Raw genomic sequence first — 22,867 nt, 5'->3', positions numbered from 1 at the left:
GCATCACAAGCCATCACACCTCTGAGCAACGCATACCCTCGTACACGTTCAGGTAAGGTAATGCAAACATGCTCCTATATCTTATCACTTTATATATGCGGCCACGTACATTACCTGAGAATAGACAGCTGCTTGAGGCCGCTGGGAGCTTTTTCCACACAGTAAACAGGAGTGTAAATGTGAACTTATCAGAGTTGTAGCCTATAGCTGCAAAGTGTCGCAACTAGAATGTATTTTCACACATACCTTGGTTCCCCGAATACAAAGAGTGTATTTGATTTTTACAGCTATTGTACCAGTTTTTTTTACCATCTTAAAATGTGAAAAACAGATTTTTTTTACTACTTTATTTTACAGTCTATATGATATATATATATATATATATATATATATATATATATATATATATATATATATATATATATATATATATATATTATATTATATTTATTTATCCATCCATCCATCCATGCGGGGGGCAGCAGCCTAAGCAGGGACTCCAAGACTTCCTTCACCCCAGACACGTCCTCCAGCTCCTCCGGGGGGACCCCGAGGCGTTCCCAGGCCAGCCGAGAGACATAGTCCCTCCAGCGTGTCCTGGGTCTTCCCCGGGCCTCCTCCCGGCGGGACATGCCCGGAACACCTCCCGAGGGAGGCGCCCAGGAGGCATCCGGAACAGATGCCCGAGCCACCTCAACTGGCTCCTCTCGACGTGGAGGAGCAGCGGCTCTACTCCGAGCTCCTCCCGTGTGACTGAGCTCCTCACCCTATCTCTAAGGAGCGCCCAGCCACCCTGCGGAGGAAACTCATTTCGAGCGCTTGTATCCGCGATCTCGTCCTTTCGGTCACTACCCAGAGCTCATGACCATAGGTGAGAGTAGGAACGAAGACTGACCGGTAAATCGAGAGCTTCGCCTTTCGGCTCAGCTCCCTCTTCACCACAACGGTCCGATACAGCGACCGCATCACTGCCGAAGCTGCACCGATCCGCCTGTCAATCTCACGTTCCGTCCTTCCCTCACTCGTGAACAAGACCCCGAGATACTTGAACTCCTCCACTTGAGGCAAAGACTCTCCACCCACCCGGAGAGGGCAAGCCACCTTTTTCCGGTCGAGAACCATGGCCTCGGACTTGGAAGAGCTGATCTTCATCCCAGCCGCTTCACACTCGGCTGCAAACCGCCCCAGTGCACATTGCAGGTCCTGGTTCGATGAAGCCAACAGAACAACATCGTCTGCAAACAGCAGAGATGAAATCCTGTGGTCCCCAAACCGGACCCCCTCCGGCCCCTGACTGCGCCTAGAAATTCTGTCCATAAACACAATGAACAGAACCGGTGACAAAGGGCAGCCCTGGCGGAGTCCAACATGCACCGGGAACAGGTCTGACTTACTGCCGGCAATGCGAACATAGCTCCTGCTCCGGTCATACAGGGACCGGACAGCCCTTAGCAAAGGGCCCCGGACCCCATACTCCCAGAGCACCCCCCACAGGACACCACGAGGGACACGGTCGAATGCCTTCTCCAGATCCACAAAACACATGTGGACTGGTTGGGCAAACTCCCATGAACCCTCGAGCACCCCGATGGAGAGTGTAGAGCTGGTCCAGTGTTCCACGGCCAGGACGAAAACCACACTGCTCCTCCTGAATCCGAGGTTCGACTATCGGCCGGATTCTCCTCTCCAGTACCCTGGCATAGACCTTACCGGGAAGGCTGAGGAAGTGTGTGATTCCCCTATAGTTGGAACACACCCTCCGGTCCCCTTCTTATACAGAGGGACCACCACCCCGGTTTGCCAGTCCAGAGGTACTGTCCCCGACCGCCACGCGATGTTGAAGAGGCGCGTCAGCCAAGACAGCCCCACAACATCCAGAGACTTCAGGTACTCAGGGCGGATCTCATCCAACCCCGGAGCCTTGCCACCAAGGAGCTTGCCAACCACCTCAGTGACTTCGGCCAGGGTGATGGATGAGTCCGCCTCCGAGTCCCCAGCCTCGGCCTCCTCCTCGGAGGAGGACGTGACGGTGGGATTGAGGAGATCCTCAAAGTATTCCTTCCACCGCCGGACAACGTCCCCAGTCGAGGTCAGCAGCTCTCCCCCCGCACTGTAAACAGTGTTGGTGAAGAACTGCTTTCCCCTCCTGAGGCGCCGGACGGTTTGTCCAGAATCTCTTTGAGGCCGTCCGATAGTCCTTCTCCATGGCCTCCCCGAACTCCTCCCAGCTCCGAGTTTTTGCCTCCGCGACCACACGGGCTGCAGCACGCTTGGCCCGCCGGTACCCGTCAGCTGCCTCAGGAGTCCCCCGAGCCAGCAAGGCCCGATAGGACTCCTTCTTCAGCTTGACAGCATCCCTTACTTCCGGTGTCCACCACCGGGTTCGGGGATTGCCGCCGCGACAGGCACCACAGACCTTACGCCCACAGCTCCGAGCAGCTGCATTGACAATAGAGGCCGAGAATGAAGCCCACTCGGACTCCATATCTCCGGCCTCCCCGGAATCCGGGAGAAGTCCTCCCGGAGGTGCGAGTTGAAGGTCCCTCTGACAGAGGGCTCCGCCAGACGTTCCCAACAGACCCTCACTACACGCTTGGGCCTGCCAGGTCTTTCCGGCTTCCTCCTCCGCCAGCGAACCCAACTCACAACCAGGTGGTGATCAGTTGACAGCTCAGCCCCTCTCTTCACCCGAGTGTCCAAGACACGCGGCCGGAGATCAGATGACACGACTACAAAGTCGATCATCGACCTCCGGCCTAGGGTGTCCTGGTGCCACGTGCACTTATGGACACCCTTGTGCTCGAAACATGGTGTTCGTTATGGACAAACTGTGACTAGCACAGAAGTCCAATAACAAAACACCGCTCGGGTTCAGATCAGGGAGGCCGTTCCTCCCAATCACCCCTCTCCAAGTGTCACTGTCGTTGCCCACGTGGGCGTTGAAGTCCCCCAGGAGAACAACAGAGTCCCCGGTTGGTGCACTGTCTAGTACCCCTCCCAAGGACTCCAAGAAGGCCGGGTACTCAGCACTGCTGTTCGGCCCGTAGGCCGACACCACAGTGAGAGACCTGTCCCCGACCCGAAGGCGCAGGGACGCGACCCTCTCGTTCACCGGGGTGAACTCCAACACACAGCGACTGAGCTGTGGGGCAATGAGCAGGCCCACACCAGCCCGCCGCCGCTCCCCGCGGCCAACGCCAGAGAAATGGAGAGTCCAGCCCCTCTTAAGGAGTTGGGTTCCAGAGCCCAAACTGTGCGTGGAGGTGAGGCCGACTATATCTAGTCGGTAACGCTCAACCTCCCACACAAGCTCAGGCTCCTTCCCCCCCAGCGAGGTGACATTCCATGTCCCCAGAGCTAGTCTCCATGTCCGGAGATCTGGTCGCCGAGGCCCCCGCCGTCGACTGCTGCCCAGATCTCTCTGCACCGGCCCCATATGGATCCTCCTGCGGGTGGTGGGCCCACGTGAGGACGGCCCCACGTCGCTCCTTCGGGCTGAGCCCGGCCGAGCCCCGTGGGGGGAGGCTCGGCCACCAGGCGCTCGCTGACGAGCACCCACCCCAGTTATTTATTTATTTATTTATTTATGGTCTGCACATCTCTAGTTATTTGAATTATGTGGATTGGAAACTTGTATTAGTTAGACAAGTTAGCTAGCCTACAAGATAACCAGAACTGAAAGCAATAAAAATTTTTTGCTAGTACAATTACATTTTTATTTACATCCATTACATATAATTTTTCTTATGATTATTGTCTAAAAGTAAACTACTCTCATTTAATGTCATATTGAGAGAAAATCTAATTGCTCTGAGGCCTCGGCCATTAGTGGCAGAGAGTGGTTGGGGGCCCCTCCAGGTTTGGGGGCCCTAGGCAGCCGCCTACTTTTGCCAAATGGCAGCGCTGCCACTGCAAACAAGCATAAAACTCAAGACATTTTACTCAAGTACATGGTCAAAAATTGAATACAGTCACTTTAATGTGCTATAATCACTGAGTAAGAAAGTGAGTAAGTTTGAAGTCATTTTACTAGACTTTTTACTTAACTGAAAATACAAGTTTGTACTGTGTGCAGTAGTTCAGTCCTCCAACTATTTGTGATATGATATGTTGAAAAGCTTTTCAGTGTTTGACTTTTTCGGGATAGAAATATTCAAAAAAAAAAAAAAAAAAAAAAAAAAAAGCCACGTAAACAATATAAAAGAAAGTAAAACCTAAGAAAACAGACAACTAAAAGGCAGTCAGCATCATGGAGCTGCCTATACCACCTGTTTAATTAAAATGTGTCAAGTTGTGCAAGCTTCCCACTGACGGGCGAGATTTAGTTGTGTTGAATAACGGCCATTTGGTGGTTGAAGCGTAGACACAAGCGAAGAACTGACTCTAAAACTAAGAGAGGGAGACAGCAGGCGCAGTGGCCGAGACGCGCTTGTCCCTCCCTCCCACAGTGCGAGTGGGCGAGCGAGCACGTGGGAGAGCTGATAGAAAAGCGCAGGAACAGACAAAGACACAGGGCCACCGAGCCAGAGCAGATTTCATGTCATGTTCAGATGCATATAGCAGGGAAAAGAGAAAGATATAGGAGCAGGATCTGACTGCAGACCTCCACCCAGAGGACCCAACCCACAGACCTCCACCCTGTTTTTAATTTAACACTACAAAAGTTGACATTGTATTACGGCAACACATTCCTGGACAAACTACATCTAATATGCCTTTTATAATTTATATTTATGCCATTGTAGGCTCTGTGTTGACAGTGAGTAAATGAGAGTTAAAGATTTGTTTTAAACTGTTAATTTCCCTACACAAAGAGAGTAGAGCAGAGTCAACACAAAGTTAATTTCAAGTTAAGAAACTTTTGGACATATATAGGAGAATACTAATCTTGCACAGCAAGATGGATTCTCGCAATATTTGTTGTGTTCTTTTGCGTCAATACAGACTATTCTGTTTGTGAAAAACAAAAGGTAAGCTTCTGCACATTTGTGAACAGGGAATATGTCCGTGCTTTTCTCTCAACTGGATGTAACAAGTTAGATTTTTCATGATCCATGTTTTTCATTTGCTTTCAGTGAGAGCCGATAATGTGTAGAACTCAGAGTGACACACATATCAATCTGACAGGAGCCAGGCTAGGGGAACACTATTTTTAAGTGCAAAACATTTAAATTTACTTCATCACTTTTACTAACATTTAATAGCAAACTATAAAGCAACAGTTGATAAAGAGTGAATCATGAGTGAGGTAGGGTAACCCTACCCTACAGGGCAGCTGTGGCTACAATACTAGTTTACAGCCACCAAGAGTGGAATGAAAGAAACAAAGCACTGTAAAGCACTTTGGGTGTCTTGAAAGGCACAATATGCATTATTATCAGCAGTCATCGTAGTAGTACTTACTACTTACACAATAATTGTAGGTACTTGCAGCTGTAAGCTGTCCTTATTAGATGCACTGTTATGTATTCTTAAACAGGACAAAACTGTTTATCTCAGTACTGATATCAAGGTCATATTTACCCAATGTAATTTTCTCACCCAGAAAAGCAATTAACAACATACATTTTACACACTTTGCTTATGCTCTGAACATAAGAAATATCATGTGGCCTGTTTTTTCCTGAGCAAAGAAAAACCCTTCTCGGCAGTCACAAAATCAATTGGCTGGTTTCTTCAGTGTCTTTATTCAGTGTGGGACTTTGAGTGCAGCAGCCAGTGTTACAGGCCAAGCACGCGGGCAGGACTCACAGTGGGTTATCCAATATGGAACTTGGAAACTGCAGCGTTGTACAATAGCTTGAGGAAAACAGGACAAACTGAAGTAGACATGCAGCTTTTTCACAGTTTGTCAGTGCTTTTACAGTTTCACACTCCTGATACTGTAGGTTTTACATTATGTTAGGCTGAAGCTGCCTCCACATGAGGCCTGTGTTCTTACTCTCTTAAATGTTGTACTTTACTTCCTGCCCACTCACGCTAATCACTTATAACCGAATGTCTCAATCCATGTTTGTCACACTGTACGACAAACATGATTTTGTACACCTCAGCAGTGCTGTAGCATTGTAGCATTTGTATTTATTTATTCCATCTATTTTTATAGTATATTTTTTATTCATTCATTCCATTTGTCCTCAGTGCAGGGACTCCTCTGAGTTTCTAAATCAGGGCTGGAAGGAAAATTTAGTTTTAGAATAAAATCAAAGACCATTGTTCTGCAAAATCACACACACACACACACACACGCACACACGCACACGCTCACACATCACCCATTCACACATTCATATACCAGTGTATGCAGACACTCGGGGCAATGTGAGTTAAGTCTCTTGCCCAAGACCACAGTGACAGCATTCATCTGTGGGAGCTGGAATTGCACTGCCAACCTGAGGGTAAGTGGGTCTGACTGCTCTACCAATGATGTTTATGTCGAGAGCGGGATTCTCACCACCTTTGGATCAGTGGATAATCTCTCTATCGTTTCATTCATAAATGTTTACATATGATTTTCAGTAAATATGCTGGGGACACTTTTGTGCCTGCTGGGGTTCCTAGGTGTGCCAGGTGTGAGTCAGTTACATGAAGTAATTAACTATGTTGTAGTGCCCTGAGCAAACTCCACTCAAATGAAGCTCCCGATGCTATGCTCCCAATGGTCACAGGAGCGAAATTTGGATCCAGGCTCCATATTTGAAAATCTGACCACAAGTATCATAGCAACCACAAGAGCCAGTCATGATGCAGGTTATCAAATGTGTCCGCCCTTCTCATTGGAAAGCGGCAAATACTCTGATCCGCACTGTTCTGCACGGACCACAGTAGTTTGGAGTTTTTTGATTTTTTTTTCCACCTGAACACGGATGTGATAGTTACATTGGTTTATTATACTATTACAACAAGATCCCAACGAACATCTATTGGAACCAGGGTCAGAAGGAGCCGAAAGACCCTCCTGACACATTTCCTATTGGAACCTCTGGAACCTATTGGAACGCTGTCTAGTGCGTTAGGTCTGTCCATTCATATATACGGTCTATGAACGAGACACAGTGGCACTGATAAAAAATGTAGTCTTTTTGCAAATCACGTCTCTTAATAACACATAAATAACTGTAATACATAACATATTTTACCTGTTATAAATAAGAGTTTGGGGCTTTACTTGTTGATTCTGCAGAAATTCACTTTGCTTCTTAGTCCTCTACATATTTTTCCCCCTTTTTTACATATAAACTGCCATGTTAGTGTTGACACGGACAGACCATGAACCACTATATCTAGTCACTTCAATATAGATATTTTAATTATCAAATACTTCTTTGAGGACAAAACACTACTGCACATTTAAACCAAAAAACTCTTGCTTCCCTTACTTCCTCTGTATTTACGTGGCTCTTTGATGCCTTGTCTATTTCCCATAGTGCAGTATGGCAACAGTGTGTGTGTGTGCGTGAAATAGGCACACTCGCTGGACCATGGCAAAGTGGTAAAATGTCAGTGCATCTGTGCCCTGTACCTCTCCTCCACAGGCATCACCCTCCCTCTCTCAGAGCTTTCACCTTCTTCTGGAGGGGGGAGCTTTTTGTGAAATGATTCCCTGACAGCCGCAGGGGGCAGGGGGCGGAGGGCAGCTGACAAGTGGCCGGCATTTGACCCCATGTGTAGTCGCTTTTAGAGCACATGCATTTGTTGGGTTTGTACAGATGTAGGTTAGGTAATGGACAAGCTGCACAATCAGTCAGTCAATTTATACAGTATGTCCAGTAAAAGTCTGATAGCTAAAATAATCAGATAACCCAGTAATTTGATCTTTTTTTGGCGTGTGTTTACACGCACAACATAAATATAATCAGTTGGACCCAGTTTCCTTGTATCCTTAGGCGAGACACTTTACAGTTCAGAAATCTCACTTTGTGTTTTATACTTTTCACCTTTTTACATTCAGGTAATAGAATGCTGGAATATCTTTTTCATTATTATCCTAAATAAACCCAAAAATGTAAGATTGACATTATTATCTCTTGTTGAATCTTTACCCAACTTTTTTCCTGGATACATCATTTTAGTTTTTATCACAGTTTACTCTCCAAATACATTCAAACCCTTTTCTACACAAACCTGCAGCTGAATACATTTCTGTACAACTTTTGGGAACATTGCATTACCACTTTGCTTTGTCTGCTACACATTTTTACTCCAATGCAATTTCAGAGCAGAATGTCTCACAGAGAGAGCTCTTGTAAACAGCAGCACATTTACTTGTCACTTTCCCTCTCTCACACACCTCTTTCATCAACACTTTGCTGACGGAGAGAGGAGAGGCAGAACTTAAGTGCATAGGGTGCAATTCTAAAGGTGACATTAGGGGGGGCTGTTACTGTGAAGAATGTGCCTATAAGAGTAGATTATAATAGTATTTTCTTTGCCAATGAGTGCTTGCCCGGTCAGCCAAGATTACAAGGTTTTCCTCTATATTATTCAATCTGATCTCTCAGAGTTCAGATGGACGTGATTTACAGGTGGAGCAGTCAGCTGTAGAAATGTGTGCTCAAAATGTATAAAAATAAACATGGTGGTTTACATGTCAAGAAAGAAAGAAAGAAAAAAAGAAACAAAGAAACATACATAGATGACTGTCTGGTAGAACATCAGCAGATGCTTCTGGCAGATGTTAAGGGACTTCAGCCTTTTGACAGAAAGTACAACCTGCTTTGTCCCTTCCTGTAGTGCAGGTCTGTATTCTCAGACCAGTCCAGTTTGTGGTTGAGATGTTGGCCCAAACACTTTTAACTCTATAATCTCCATGGTGTCCTGTGGCTAGTGGCCTGCTCCTCTAAAGGTCTCTTTGGTCTTTACAGTGTTCACTTGAAGGTCAGTGAACTGCCTGTAATTCCCTTCGTCACATTCCTGATGCACCCCACAATGGCTGTCATCAGAGTACTTCTGCATGTGACACCGCTCTGAAGTGTATCTAAAGTTGGGCATGTCTAGGGTAAAATGACTGGTAACAGTAAAGTCCCCTGTGGAGCTCCGGTGTTGCAGACAACAGGCTAAGAGGTGCTGTCCGCCAGTCAGACATACTGAGGTCTCCCAATTTTTTATCAAAAAAAAAAATCTTATATATAGCCTAATACTTATTCAAAATGTAAGCAATTGTAATAATACGGAATGTTAGTCTTAAACCATTTTTAAAGTAACTTTTGTATTTCCCATGACAACTTTTCTCAGGTGATGTGTCTGGAATAGGCCGTGTATAAAGTGTCTTTCAGGGACACAATTTGGGAGACGTGAACTCAACTGCTGCTTCTATAATAATATCTGTAATAGCTGAGCATACATTGCTATAGTTACCACAGCTTACTTATAATACTTTTTGCAATCACTGCAGCCTCTAGGGGATAATTTAGTGTATTCTCTTCCATGGGCTTCAGAAAGATAAACTATAACCTGCCATACACTTCAGGATAATTTGCCCAATTTATGATTCCTTCTCCACCAACTTTGGATCTTTGTTTGAGGTTTTAAAAGAGCTGTGTTTTGTTTCATTCACACATGTTTACCATGGAGTGAAGCCGCTGCAGATTAGTGACAATGAACATGATTCTTCTTCCTGTGCACTTTATTGTCAGCCTCTGTGCATTAAAAGAGTTAATCTGCACCACATTTCATAAATAATAATAGCACAGTTTTGACTTGCATCGAAAGTAGAAGTACAATGCTCTGATATTTTGAACATTTTGGAGACTCAAGCTGAGTTGCTTTAGCCTGATTCATCAGCTGGTTTCACTTTGTGGAAACCATCTGACCTTGCAGCATTAAGATTTGTTCGCTCGATAGTAGGCGGGTACTTTTTCTAAATTTAACCAATTGCTGCTATTTGGTCGTGACATATGTAATGCACCACTAACAAGGCTAACTGGTATATTAAGCTTTTCCCAAATAGGAAAAATAGGAAGGAAAATAGGAAGAAGAGCAAAAACGTCTTTCCCCTTAATAAAATTCACCAAACATTCTCTTTGTTCCGGCTTTAAATCATCAATCTCAGGAATCGTTGCCAACACAGAATGTATGGCTCTTCACTGACTGGCTGGTGCCCAGACTCGCACTTCCAGGGTTCTTGCAAACCGTCTAGTGTATTTTGATTCCTGACCTAGTCACTGGAGAGAAATGAAATTGAGTGGAGGTACTAGGTGGCGCCAGCCTGGCTAGAGTTGCTTTACTGTAGACAGGAAACAGCTGATGAGATAGCTCACAACGTTTAGCTTGTAGTGCTGCTCTGACTGCTGCAGTCTTTGCGCTAGGGGAATCATGAGCTTTTAAAATCTCATGTGTTTCTCCTCGTGTCTGTGGTGTGTGCTTTTTGTCACATGTTTAAAAATCGTTTAAGAATGAAAAATCCTGTATGTAGTTGGCTTAAAGATGCACTGTGTAATGTTTGTGGTGTAGGGTCCGTCAAATGCTTTTCTCCATGGAGATGTTATTGCTTAGTCTGGAAAGTTTCGCAGTATGCTATTAAACCTTTCTATCTTCATGGACACCAAGCCACACTAAGTTACAGGTCAGATCTGTGGAGAGGCCACACCGCTGACAGTCAGAATACCTGTTTTTCTAGGTATTTTTCAGCTGCAAAACCACCTGTAATTGAATAAATGTAAGGGAGAGCTGTTTGTCATACTGTGGAACATTGCTGGCAGAGCAATGGTATATGCATAGAAACAAGCAGGTGACAAACTCCCAACCAAAAAGTTACATAGTGCACATTTAAGTCATATCTTTTGAAAGGAAAAATAGGTCCTGTTGTATAAATTAGGGACTACTAGGTATTTCTCTCAAAGCATATTGCTACTTTTGCTGTATTTTTTGTGAATTCAGCCAGGATGTTCTTTCCTCATGAATGCCACTCTGTTCAAGATGCTGGCTGCACACGTCAAGCAGAAAATACATAGGCATATAGCAGCCACAGTGGCGTGAAATGTTGAGCCCAATTGGCCGTGCCTTATAGTACTGATGAATGTTTATAGCCTGCCAATGAGAAAGCCTGCAGACTGGGAAACATATGGAGAGACAATGAAGGTAGTGGAAAGGGGTGGGGCGTGGTACAGTCTGTAACTTAATCAAGAGAAAGAGTTGAGCCAGCAGAGGTGCATGGATCCATCACTGTCACCATTTACAGTCTCATTTGAGTGCACATTTTATACCTTGTCATAAAGCCACACCATGGTTTTATTAGACCAAACATAATGGGGTTCGATGGGCTGGCAGACAGGCTGGTTGAATGGTCCAATGTGCAATATGGAAGTGTGTGTGTGTGTGTGTGTGTGTGTGTGTGTGTGTGTGTGTGTGTGTGTGTGTGTGTGTGTGTGTGTGTGTGTGCGTGTGGTGTGTGTGCGTGTGTGTGTGTGTGTGTGTGCGTGTGTGCGTGTGTGTGTGTGTGCGTGTGTGTGTGTGTGTGTGTGTGTGTGCGTGTGTGTGTGTGTGCGTGCGTGTGTGTGTGTGTGTACAGAATGCATTAAAATGTTGGGATACTTGTCCAGTTACTTAAAGCTGCATAATATGTGTTTTATTTTTTACATTGTTCCTTTTTACCAGTGGTCCAAGGGTGCATATTCTAATCCAACCCGTTTTAAAGCACAACATATTCTATAAAAATAAGTTGTAAAACTGCAGTAAAAGTAAAAATATTTGCTTGTGTCTGGTGAACGGTTTGAGATGTTTGTTTTTGCCTGCATGTTCCTCGGTATTAAAGCTATGTACTTTTATTCTTACATTCATTCAACATTTTATGTTTTTATTTATTTTAGCTCTGTAATATCTTCAAAAACATGCATTCTCACTGTGAGACGGTAGGCGGGTACTTTTTTATTTAACCAATCACTGCTATTTGGTCAGTGCGTATGTAATGCGCCAAATCCCATAGGAAGAAGGGCAATAACCTCATTCCCCTTGATAAAATTCACCAAACATTCTCTTTGCTCTGGCTTTAAATCCTCGATCTTGGGAATCATTGCCAACACAGAATGTATGGCTTCATCTACATCCATCTCAACCGCTTTGTTTACTGTTGTGCTCTACCACAAAAGGAACCCAGACATGAATCTGACAATGTGATACTATTGTCCATTCCAGTCTGGTTCAGTCTGGCTATGCTTCCATTGTAGGGAGTATTATACCTCTTATGATGTTGGCTAAGCTAATAAAAGACTTTGGCACAGCACAGGAATGCAACTTTTCCATAACCTTTGACAAGATACCTTGCAAAACATTGACTTTCTTGTTTTTTCACACTTTTACTCAATCTGCAATCCAAATCACAGTTTGCGTAGATGCCACAGAACTCAGGGAGGACTCACTCTCTTCAACCAGTTGTGATCTCTTCGCACTTGGGTTATAAATAAACTTTTAGCAAGTCTCTATGTTCTGGAAAACACCATACATAACATGCTCCAACAAAGTGCAATGTGATGATTATGAATTATTTTTCTACCCAGCATGCACCCTGGGTCCTGTTGTGCCTCTGTATTCTAACACCTGGGACACATCCAGTCTCTGCAGCTGTGAAGTGAGAAAGCTCATGACGCCAATAACAACTGTGGGAGGATGAGTTAAATATTATAATGGATGCCTCGTTATGTAAACAGAAGTAAGGTCATAGTGTATTCACTGCCCACCGCTACTACTATATGTGAACGACCTCCATGTAATGTTAATGAGCGCTGGAAACTCAAGACAAATGAAAGGCATACTCTGAATAAACAAAAACAAAGTGGCAGAACACAAGAGTAAATGCTTATGACCAGTATATCCTTTGAAACGTGATACTTTTGACGTATTTATGAGGTGTCATATGAGGTAAAAGTGGTGCAGGATGTTCAGCCTATTGCCCAATAACTGAAGGTTGGCTGTGTCATTCCTGTTTGACACGCAGTACTGTTGTGTCTTTGAGCAACACAACTTATCACCACTATAGCCATCTCAGCCATCGTATTATCTTAAAGGTGCACTATGTAACCTGGAATGTTCCACAGTATCCACACATTGAATTTAAGTTGTGCCCCCCCCCCCTTTACAATAATCATGCGTGTTTTTCAAGGTACTCAAAACATCTGTCACTGAATAAACACAAGATATATTTAGTGTCATTTTGTGGAAGATTCCAGGAAAAGAAATACCATCACCATGGAGACAGGAAAGTGGCCATAACTGAAAGCATGAGGGAAAACTTTTTTCTTCAGACTGAATAAATAAATACCTTTTGGAAATAATTGCACTAATATAATGCAAATTGCAGTAATCACACTTTTTATCAACTACTTTGCATCTCTACCATTTCCTCAGGATCGACCTGTCATAACTGAAAATAACATAACTGAGCAGAGACTGCAATAGGCTGCAGGCAGTTCAAAGACTGGCCATCAAAGCCTGACTCTCCTCTCACTGTTTACCACGGGAAGAATTACCTTAGAGCTTATACAACCCGACCAGTCAATGTGATCAGAGATTTTAAAGATTTGGGTTGCACTTCATTTTCCTCATCCACAAGAGAAAGCTTCAGGCATTTTAATCCTTCCAATCAATAAACCATCTGAGGCACTACTTTGGCTTAAGAAGCTACTTGGATTCATTAAATAACCTTATCATCCATTCAAAGAGATATTTGAATGCTAAAGCTAATCAAGGGACTTATCTTCTGTCCTTGAGCAGATGAACAAGGGCCCAGCAGGGATCAATAAGTCAATATCAATCAATGGGCATTTCCCTTTGTAGCCCTTTGCTTAAATATACAGCTGTCAAATGGGCTCTTTGTCCACACTATGGATTGTTTCACTGGACCAAAAGTTGATTGCTATCCCTAGTTCTAATCGGAACTTAGAAGCAATACATATAATTCATAGTACATATAATTTACAATTTAAAAAAATGGTTGAAGGTTAAAGGTGCAATATATAACTTTTATGTGGAGGGTTTGGGGTTTGTCTCCATAGAGATGATATTGCTTTGGCTAGAATATTCCACAGTTTGGCATTATCTAGGCATTGGCACACCCAGTTACAGGTCAGATATAACACCTGTACTTGAATAAATATGAGGTATACAAGTTGATTAACATAACATCTTCATGTAGACAGGTAGATGTTGAAATTTTAATATATAAAATTGTAATATCTATATCTATATAAAACAGATGACAGGACTAGCAAGTCGTGATTTGGACTCGAGTCAGACTAGAGTCACTATTTTTAGGACACAACTTGGACTTGAAGGTCAAAGACTTAGGACTTGACTCAGACTTTGACTCAGACTTAAGCCTTGTAACTTCAGAAGAATTGATGCTTCTCTTAAAAAAATATATGTTTTTAGAAAATACTTTTCTCTTTACAGTTGATAAATGTGGTGCTTAATTTTACAGGAAGAAACTGGAACATGTCGTCCCACTTCTGTTTGTGACTTTGGATGGAACTGAAGTACTGTGATACTCAAATGTACTACAGTAATATATAGTACAACGCAGTAATATAAAGTACTATATAGTAGTACAGAGTGAACTTCAGAGAACATGATCCTTCCATCTGAGTGCAGACTACATGACAAAAAGCTGATATTAAGCACTGTTAAACCTGAATTTGTTCTATTCTGACCATAATTATTCACAGCAAGATCTTGTCAAGATGTTTAAAAAGGAAAAAGTTGCTTTTCTACAACTCTTATATAAATACTCATATATAAATATACCATGACTATTTAAGTACAATTTAGTTTAAGAGTCATATAAATTGCAAAAACCTAAAGACTTGAAATGACATGAAGTTCAAAGCAGACGACTTGGACTTGACTTGGACTTATGAACTCGCCTTGGACTTGCTTGTCTTTGACTTGGGACTTGACTCGGACTTGAGGTCAAAGACTTGAGACTTACTTGAGACTTGCAAAACAACGACTCAGTCCCACCTCTGATATAAAATAAGAACGAGTGGGAAAATTCCAACTTTCAAATGTTAACCTGTTTCTACATTGCATTTCCATATTTACTAAGATGTATTTTCTGATTCAGAATAAGTGGCATTTAAAAACAAAGATTCTGACATTTCTCTACTGTCTGGATCTGTGTACTGTCGTACTTTGTCAAACTTGATAATAAACCTTCTTGCTTATTTTTATTCTTTGTGGGAGTTGCAAGAAAACCTGTGAATGCTTTTCTTTTATTATATATATATATATATATATATATATATATATATATATATATATATATATATATATATATATATATATATATATATCATATCTATACAACATCCTAAAAATCACCACATAATCACTACAACTTTTCTGTAATCAGTGATATAGTGCATTCTATTAGTGATGTCCAATACACTTTTTCTTTTTTTGTCCAAGATAAATGAATCACTAATCAGCTTTGTGTGTGTTATTAGCACTCATCAGAGGATACAGCCTGTGTGTTACGGGAACCAATAATTATGTGTGTACAAGATTAACATAAGTAACAACAAGGAGCTATCCAGTGTCTTCAGGATCATGAGCAGAGCGACCTCATTAAAATATTTAGCAACTTAAATTAATGCACCCAACAACCTCATTACCACGGCAAAGACCTCATCAGAAGAGTGACACTGGGAACAACATGGGACAACACACAAACTCCATCTGAATGCTCATTCTGCTGGCATTGGAGTTTTTGGTGAAAATTTGTCCTTCAGAGCGAGGGGACCTATTTTCAAAAGATATTGTCAAGAGTACTTAACTGGAAGATTAGCTTATTTTTCATGCTATCCACTTTGCCTTTTGGCCGCCTATGCTTTTTTTTTTTTTTTTTTTTTTAAATCTGGCCAGCCAAAACCACCCGCTTTGACAAAACTTTACTAAGATGAGTGGATCTGGAGCCATGTCCTGTCTCCCTGATTTCAAAGGGTGTGGTTGATACTTGGATTAACCATTCAGAGAGATGCATGCTCTGTTGGCGTCAAAATAAACACAGCTGTTGCTTACGTGTAAAAAACAACATAAAGGACTGAGAAACAGCATGGATTTTCTTAGAATCAACAAGCAAAGCACCAAACTATTACTTATCTCAGGTAAAGGAAATTATATATTTAGTTCTGAATGATACAAGAAGAGATGACTTCCACATTTAAGAGATATGTGGTACAAATTACCAGTTGTGGTTGGATTGTCTCAAGTTTGGATGGAGGATTTTCACACTCTATGGTCCAATTCCAGACCCTTCTGGATTCGAACAGAATGTAGAAGTGACTTAGCCAGGTTGGCACCACCTAGTGCCTCCGCTCGATTTCATTTCTCTCCAGTGATTAGGTCAGGAATCAGAATATACAGTTTGCAAGAAACAGGAAGTTTTAGACCATGCACCGGCCAATCAGCGAAGAGCTGTGAAGCCATAATGTCAAACTCAAGTGCCTGTCTGGGTCCCTTTTGTGGTACAGCACAACAGTAAACAAAGCGGTCGCGATGGATCTAAACGAAGACATACATTCTGTGTTGGCAACAATTCCTGAGCTCAAGGATTTAAAACCGGAACAAATAAAATGTTTGGTGAATTTTATCAAGGGGAAAGATGTTATTGCCCTTCTTCCTATGGGATTTGGTGCATTACATACATCATGACCAAATAGCAGCAACTGGTTAAATAAAAAAGTACCCGCCTACCGTCAAGTGAATGAATCCTAATGTTTATTAGTATTTTATATTTGTACAATTTGTTGTCCCCTTTGGGAAATCTGACTTTTGCATCTGGCCAGTCCTTTGAGCTAACTTGTCAGCAGCAGTAATTGCATAGGGACTAATCCATTAGCTAGGTAATAGTAATAACTCATCTCGAGATCTTGAGCCTGGATTTTGGTCACTTTTACCCAGGTGATGGATTAACTGCATGTTAGGTTGATGGGATAAATGGTAGTGTCCAGAGAAAATCCTTGGAGCACTTCGTTACTTACTTAGTTACTTATTTAGGTCACACTATTAGTTAACATTACACTAGTCATTTCTAAAGTTGTTGCAGATTTAGAATGTATCACACAAGGACACGTGATGAATTGTGTGATGTTGTGTTCATTGTATGCCTCAAAACTCTACTCAGCCAAAAAATAGAGTAAAACTGCTGTATAGAGGTTTCAAAGCCAGAAGAAAGAGCCAGAAAGACATTAGGATTGATGGAGCTTTGGTGGTCCACTCCTACTTCACTTCACCATCTGGGAGAAAAAAAAACTGTTCTAAACTGCATCTGTGCTCTTGACTGTCTGTAAGACTTCAAAAAGTACAGTCTAGCTAAGTTAATATTGCTTGAATGAAGAACATTTTATCTTGATTTGAGTAACTTGTTACTTGACAAGTAAAATGATGTACCAATGGAACAAGATTGTTTTGTACTTAAAATAAGAAAATACATTGTGTTACATTGAAGATAATAAAGACAGCAACTCTTTGCACTTAAAAATCTTGTGTTGTGTGTTAAGAAACACACTTTGGCAGATAATGTTGAGTGTAATCAGTTCAAATAAAGATAAATGTTCTTAATTTAGGTACTTTTAACTTACTTAGTTATCACTTTTTACCAGAGGTGGAACCAAGCCGTTGTTTTGCAAGTCTCAAGTAAGTCTCAAGTCTTTGACCTCAAGTCCAAGTCAAGTCCCATGTCAAAGACGGGCAAGTCTAAGTTGAATCTCGAGTCACTGGCCCATAAATTCACGCCAAGTCCAAGTCTTCTGCCTTTAGCTTCAAGTCATTTCAAGTCTTTAAACCAAAATACCAAACATAGCTTAGATTTTTGCAATTTAGATACTTTTTTAGACTAAATTGTACTTAAAAGTCATGGTATATTTATATATGAGTATTTATCCAAGAGTTGTAAAAATGCTAATTTTTCCTTTTTAAATGTCTTGACAAGAGTGCAAATTATTACTGTCAGATTTATGATTTAAGAGTGCTTAATAAGTTAATTTGTCAACTAGTCTAAGCATCAAATCTTCTCAAGTCACAGACCTCAAGTCCAAGTCGAGTCCCAAGTCTTTGTCTATTTTATCAAGTCAAGTCTCAAGTTCTAAAAAATAGTGACTCAAGTTTGACTCGAGTCAAAGGCACAACTTGCGAGTCCTCAACTCCGCTTTTTACAATGTAGTAAGACATATTTAAAAACTTACTTTGTAATAGTCATCTTTTGCACCTTTTAATTTACCATGGCATATCCTTCATTATCAATTATAATTCATGTGCCTCTTATATGGTGTGATTTTATTATCCAAACTGAAGATAGTATTAAATTCTCCATATGAAATAATAGACTCCGTCACTGACGTGCGTATGAATACTAATCAGGATTAGGATAGCCTGATCCTCTTTGACATATTATAACAGGAAATCCACTTTGCCTGTGTTTAGACATTTGTGCACTATGTGATAAGGGGTCCATATTTTGTCTGTACACCCTTTTGGTATAAACTGGATTGAATGGGGTATTATATATATTTTGTGCTCAGTGTGGAGTGTGGACAAACTGCTGTGCCTTAAATTGCTTACATCTCCGGTTGTCTCCACTAAACATCTGGTGTGGTACGCAGAGGAAAGGCGGTGGTCCATAACTGAAAAACCCATCTGCTGGTTTTTATGGACCCCATTAAAATGCTGTTTCTTTGTGTGCGTTTCAGATAAAGTGAAGACAGGAGGGGCAGAGGTGGACCCGGATTACCATGATGGCTTCACTGTTTGACATGATGCGGGCCTTCACTGAAATGTAAGATATTTTGCTAACAGGTTAAAATGCATTTGTTATCTGAGTTAGAATGACTTGAGTAACTTTTTGAAGAAATTATATACAGCATAGTTATCCTTTTATTTGAATATTACTGAAGTTACAGTACTTGTAACTGGTGTATGTTAGTTTCTCTTGTTGTTGAGTGAGAATGTGAGTGATGATTCATGTCTTTTCTTTGGAACAGCAGAAATGGATCATTACTTTGTGATTTGTTTGTTGTCTGTTTTCCAGTACTGAATATAACAGTATTTTTACTCCATACTTTATTGCTTTTTACTTCTACTTGGGTAACATTTTAAGGTGAGAATAGAAAAAAGCAGCTGAATAAGAAAGAATCATCAATTTGAAATTTGTTAAAAAAAAAATGTTTTACAAGTTTTTCATTTCAAAACAGCAAAAGAACCAGGTTTTAATTTCTGGCTTCTTTTTGTTGACTTAGATACTAAAAAAATAAACAGAGGGGATTTTGGATATTGTATTTAGTATTTGAGTAAACTAGATCTGACTGACCCAAAAATTCAAATTTAATTTTATTTTTTGGAATAAATCATATTACATATTAAAATATATTTTGGTGCAGAGTGGAACATTTCGTTGTTTCCACATAAAAGCTGAGAGACAAAACTGACTGAAAAATAAATAAAAAAATAATTGTTTTGCCTGTAGTGTCTCTCTTTAAAGTAACTGCATTAGTACAATTATTGTCTACTCTACCTATCTCTGTTGGTTTACATACTAGCTTGCATAGTTTTTGATATAGCTAGTTTGAAATGTGATGTTCACCAATCATGCACAGCTTCAAGTACACAGTAAATGTTGGGGTGTTACATAGTGGTACTTACAACGACCTCATTCTTTGCACTTTACTGACAACTGCAGACAAACATAAGAGCTGCAATTTTGGACAACTGCTTTGACATGTGAATTCAGTCTGTGTTTTCTGCTTTTAGCACATCAACTCTGAGGACATAACTGTTCTCTGAAACCCAACTGAACTGTGCTGTGGAGAGATCATCTGAGAACACTGTACTTTTCAACTAATTACAGACCATAAATTCGGTGGTAGTTGACACTGAGTGAAGACACAAGCTCATAACATTTTATTTAAATAGGAGGTGACTGAACTTTGTCTTTGCTGTTTAGATGAATCGACTGAGACTGAGACAAGGAACAATTATTAGAACTACACTGATGTACCCACTGATTTATATTCCTCCTCTCACCTCTGGTGATGAGCTTTGGGTTTTACCAAATGGACAAGAAGAAATTAGTTTTCTCCACAGGCTGAATGCTCTGTGCTTGGAGTAGAGCTGCTGCTCCTCCACATCAAGAGGAGTCAAGTGACTGCCTTGTACCTTCTGGGCATATCCAACTGAACACAGAGCCAGGGAAAGACTTCGGACACACTGGAGGACCTCTCCCCATCCAAAGATCCAAATTTTTCCCTGAATAACTGAGCTTGACCAGATTAAGGCTTGGAAAAAAAACTGAGTCTTGTTTGTAGCTTTCATTATTATATCCACTTACATCTGTGCGATGCAGAAAAACAGTGCAGCTCCGTACCCTGGACCCAAATACGGGTTTGGGCCAAGACTCAAAATTCTACTCAAGTCTGAGCATCCCTGCTGGCATTGCTGGGGAAATGGATGGGCAGATATTTTTATCAATGTAAGCAGTTTTCTGACACTGTCCTTGTTCTGAATCTTGTTGCCTACTATGTTTTTCCACCATATTACCATAACTCTGCAGTCCTGGGATGATTACAACACTTGCGTAGCTATCTATCAACTGAATGCATGGATGTGGCTGTCTCTGCGGAGGTTAGGTTAGGCTTCAGGGAGACTGGTAAATGAAAACTCTCCGCTTTACTGCGGTTATGCGTGAGGGGACATGGGGCAGGGCTCTGGTCATAAAGCACTAATGGATGCCAGGCTGGAGACATCCCATCATGAGCAACAGAAGCGTCATTGAGGCAACAGGGTTCTCTCTAACAGGTGCCACAACCCCGCAGCGAGCCACAAATATACCCGGGACAGATGGAGGGGGAAGTGGGGGCACGGCACGTTTATGTAATATTAGGCCGTGTGGGAGGAGGAGCTGCATATGTTTGGGTGATGGTATATTCACACTGTCAGCAGGGGAGAATGGGAGCTGATGGGATTGTTAAAGGTAAAGAAAGACAGATCTAGAAGGAAAGATAAATATTCCTGGAATGGTAGTGTGCACCAGGAATGAACATTTTACAGATTTTTCTGTTTTGGAGACATTGAAACTAATATAGTTAACACCCAATTTGTTCAAAGAGACTTAAATATATGTGTATGTGTGAAGATTTGCCATTTGAGACCACTGTGTAGAACCTGGTGACCCAGTTCAAGATGTCTAGACCTGAGTCTGAATGCAAGGTGTTTTATTCATGGATGAAACCTAAGCATCTGGAAGTATTCCACTGACATAAGGCGAATAATTAAGAGTACGACTGCAACAAAAAACATATTTAGTAGTTGACTAGTCAGCATTTTGTTTTTTGTTTTTTATATTAGTCAACTAGACAATTTATTATTTCTAGAGTACATTGTGATTTTTTTCAAGGTACTCACATCTCTAAATAAATACAGCTTGAAATATGGTGACTGAAGGCTTCTAGAACGAGGGTATATGTGAATAAGGCATTTTTTGTGACATTTTGTTGCAACAGGTCTTTTGGAATGTGTTTAATTCTTTAGGGTTTTAGTCCTGATTGGATTATCAAAAATTACAGTTATTTTAACAGTCAACTAGTCACAATTATTCCGATTAACCCTTAGTCCAGTTTACATTTAATGTGTAAATATTGGGCAAAGCTTATTAAAAGTTTATGCTTTGAGGTAAAAGTTGAACACACACAGCCTCACTGTTGTAACTCCACATTGTCCCATTGAAAAGGTGAAAAAATTACCATATAAATGAAGCATTTTGTTCCCACTCTGCCATTTTTGAAAGTTGGATTTCAGAAGTTGTGAGGCTGCAGCATCCTTGGTTTGACAAAGGAGTTTGACCTTGCCAGTGCCTTCAAACAGATTATTTTCAAGAGAACTGACCATGTGACCTTTACTGGATATTGATTGACAAACTGAAGAATTAGTTTTTTGAGCAATAAAAGTGGTTTTAGGGAATAGTACATTTTAGGTTGTGGTTTACATCTTTCTATGCAACATTTTACCTAAATAGTTCCAAAATGAAAACTATGGACTAGTGAAGAAAGCTTGTTCAAAACAAAGACACTTTATTTGATCTGAAAGTTGTTTATAATTTCATTTCCTCATTCATTCATTTCCTTCTCAAGTTGAACTCACATTGGGTTGCCAGATTAAAACCATTTTCCAAACAACCCAAAAGTGTCTCCCTAGGATATAATGTGTCCTCGATACATGAGAGCTATCGACATCTCAGCTTGATATGTGATTGCAATGCTCTTTTTAAACCAGTAGGGGCTCATGTTACCATCTGCACATTTAACATTCACTCAGCCTTTCCAACAGATGGACGTGTTTTGAACCTTATGGCTTGCTGTACTTGACCACACTAAAAACAGCCTGATGCAGATGTTGACATGCGCCTGAGGGCTGTGCAGTTTCTTCAAGGACAGAGGTGATGGATGCTGAAGGGTATGGAGAGAACACCTATGTGCATGTGTGAGCATCTGGGACACGCTAAATAGGCCAGGAGATCATTTGTGGGTTAAAATGTACTTTAAGGGAACAGCTTGGATCTACGGCCATTTGTTTCAAGTGGCCTGTTTTACATGGGTAAGGTCCTTCTTTGTACTTTTATATACTTCTGTAGGTGGATGTTTAAAAATTAACATAGCTTTGACTTGTTCAGTTCCAACCACTCCAACCACTTTGTTTAATCAAGGTTGTTAATGGTCTGGATGTGAGAGAATTTCTTCATTTCTTCACAGAAAAAACAACAACAACAAAAAACAAAAAAAAAAAGAAAACATAATCTAATGGCACAGTTCTCTCACAGCAAAAGATCGAAAATCAGATCTGAGACATGAATTGTATAAATAGTGCATGTCCTTTCATTGGGTGCTCT

Source organism: Boleophthalmus pectinirostris, unplaced genomic scaffold (genome assembly GCF_026225935.1).
Source record: "Boleophthalmus pectinirostris isolate CB_2022bp ecotype Guang Dong unplaced genomic scaffold, ASM2622593v1 HiC_scaffold_9, whole genome shotgun sequence".
Taxonomy (NCBI): domain Eukaryota; kingdom Metazoa; phylum Chordata; class Actinopteri; order Gobiiformes; family Gobiidae; genus Boleophthalmus; species Boleophthalmus pectinirostris.
The sequence above is the reverse complement of the archived record's forward strand: the minus strand, read 5'-3'. Positions refer to the sequence as shown.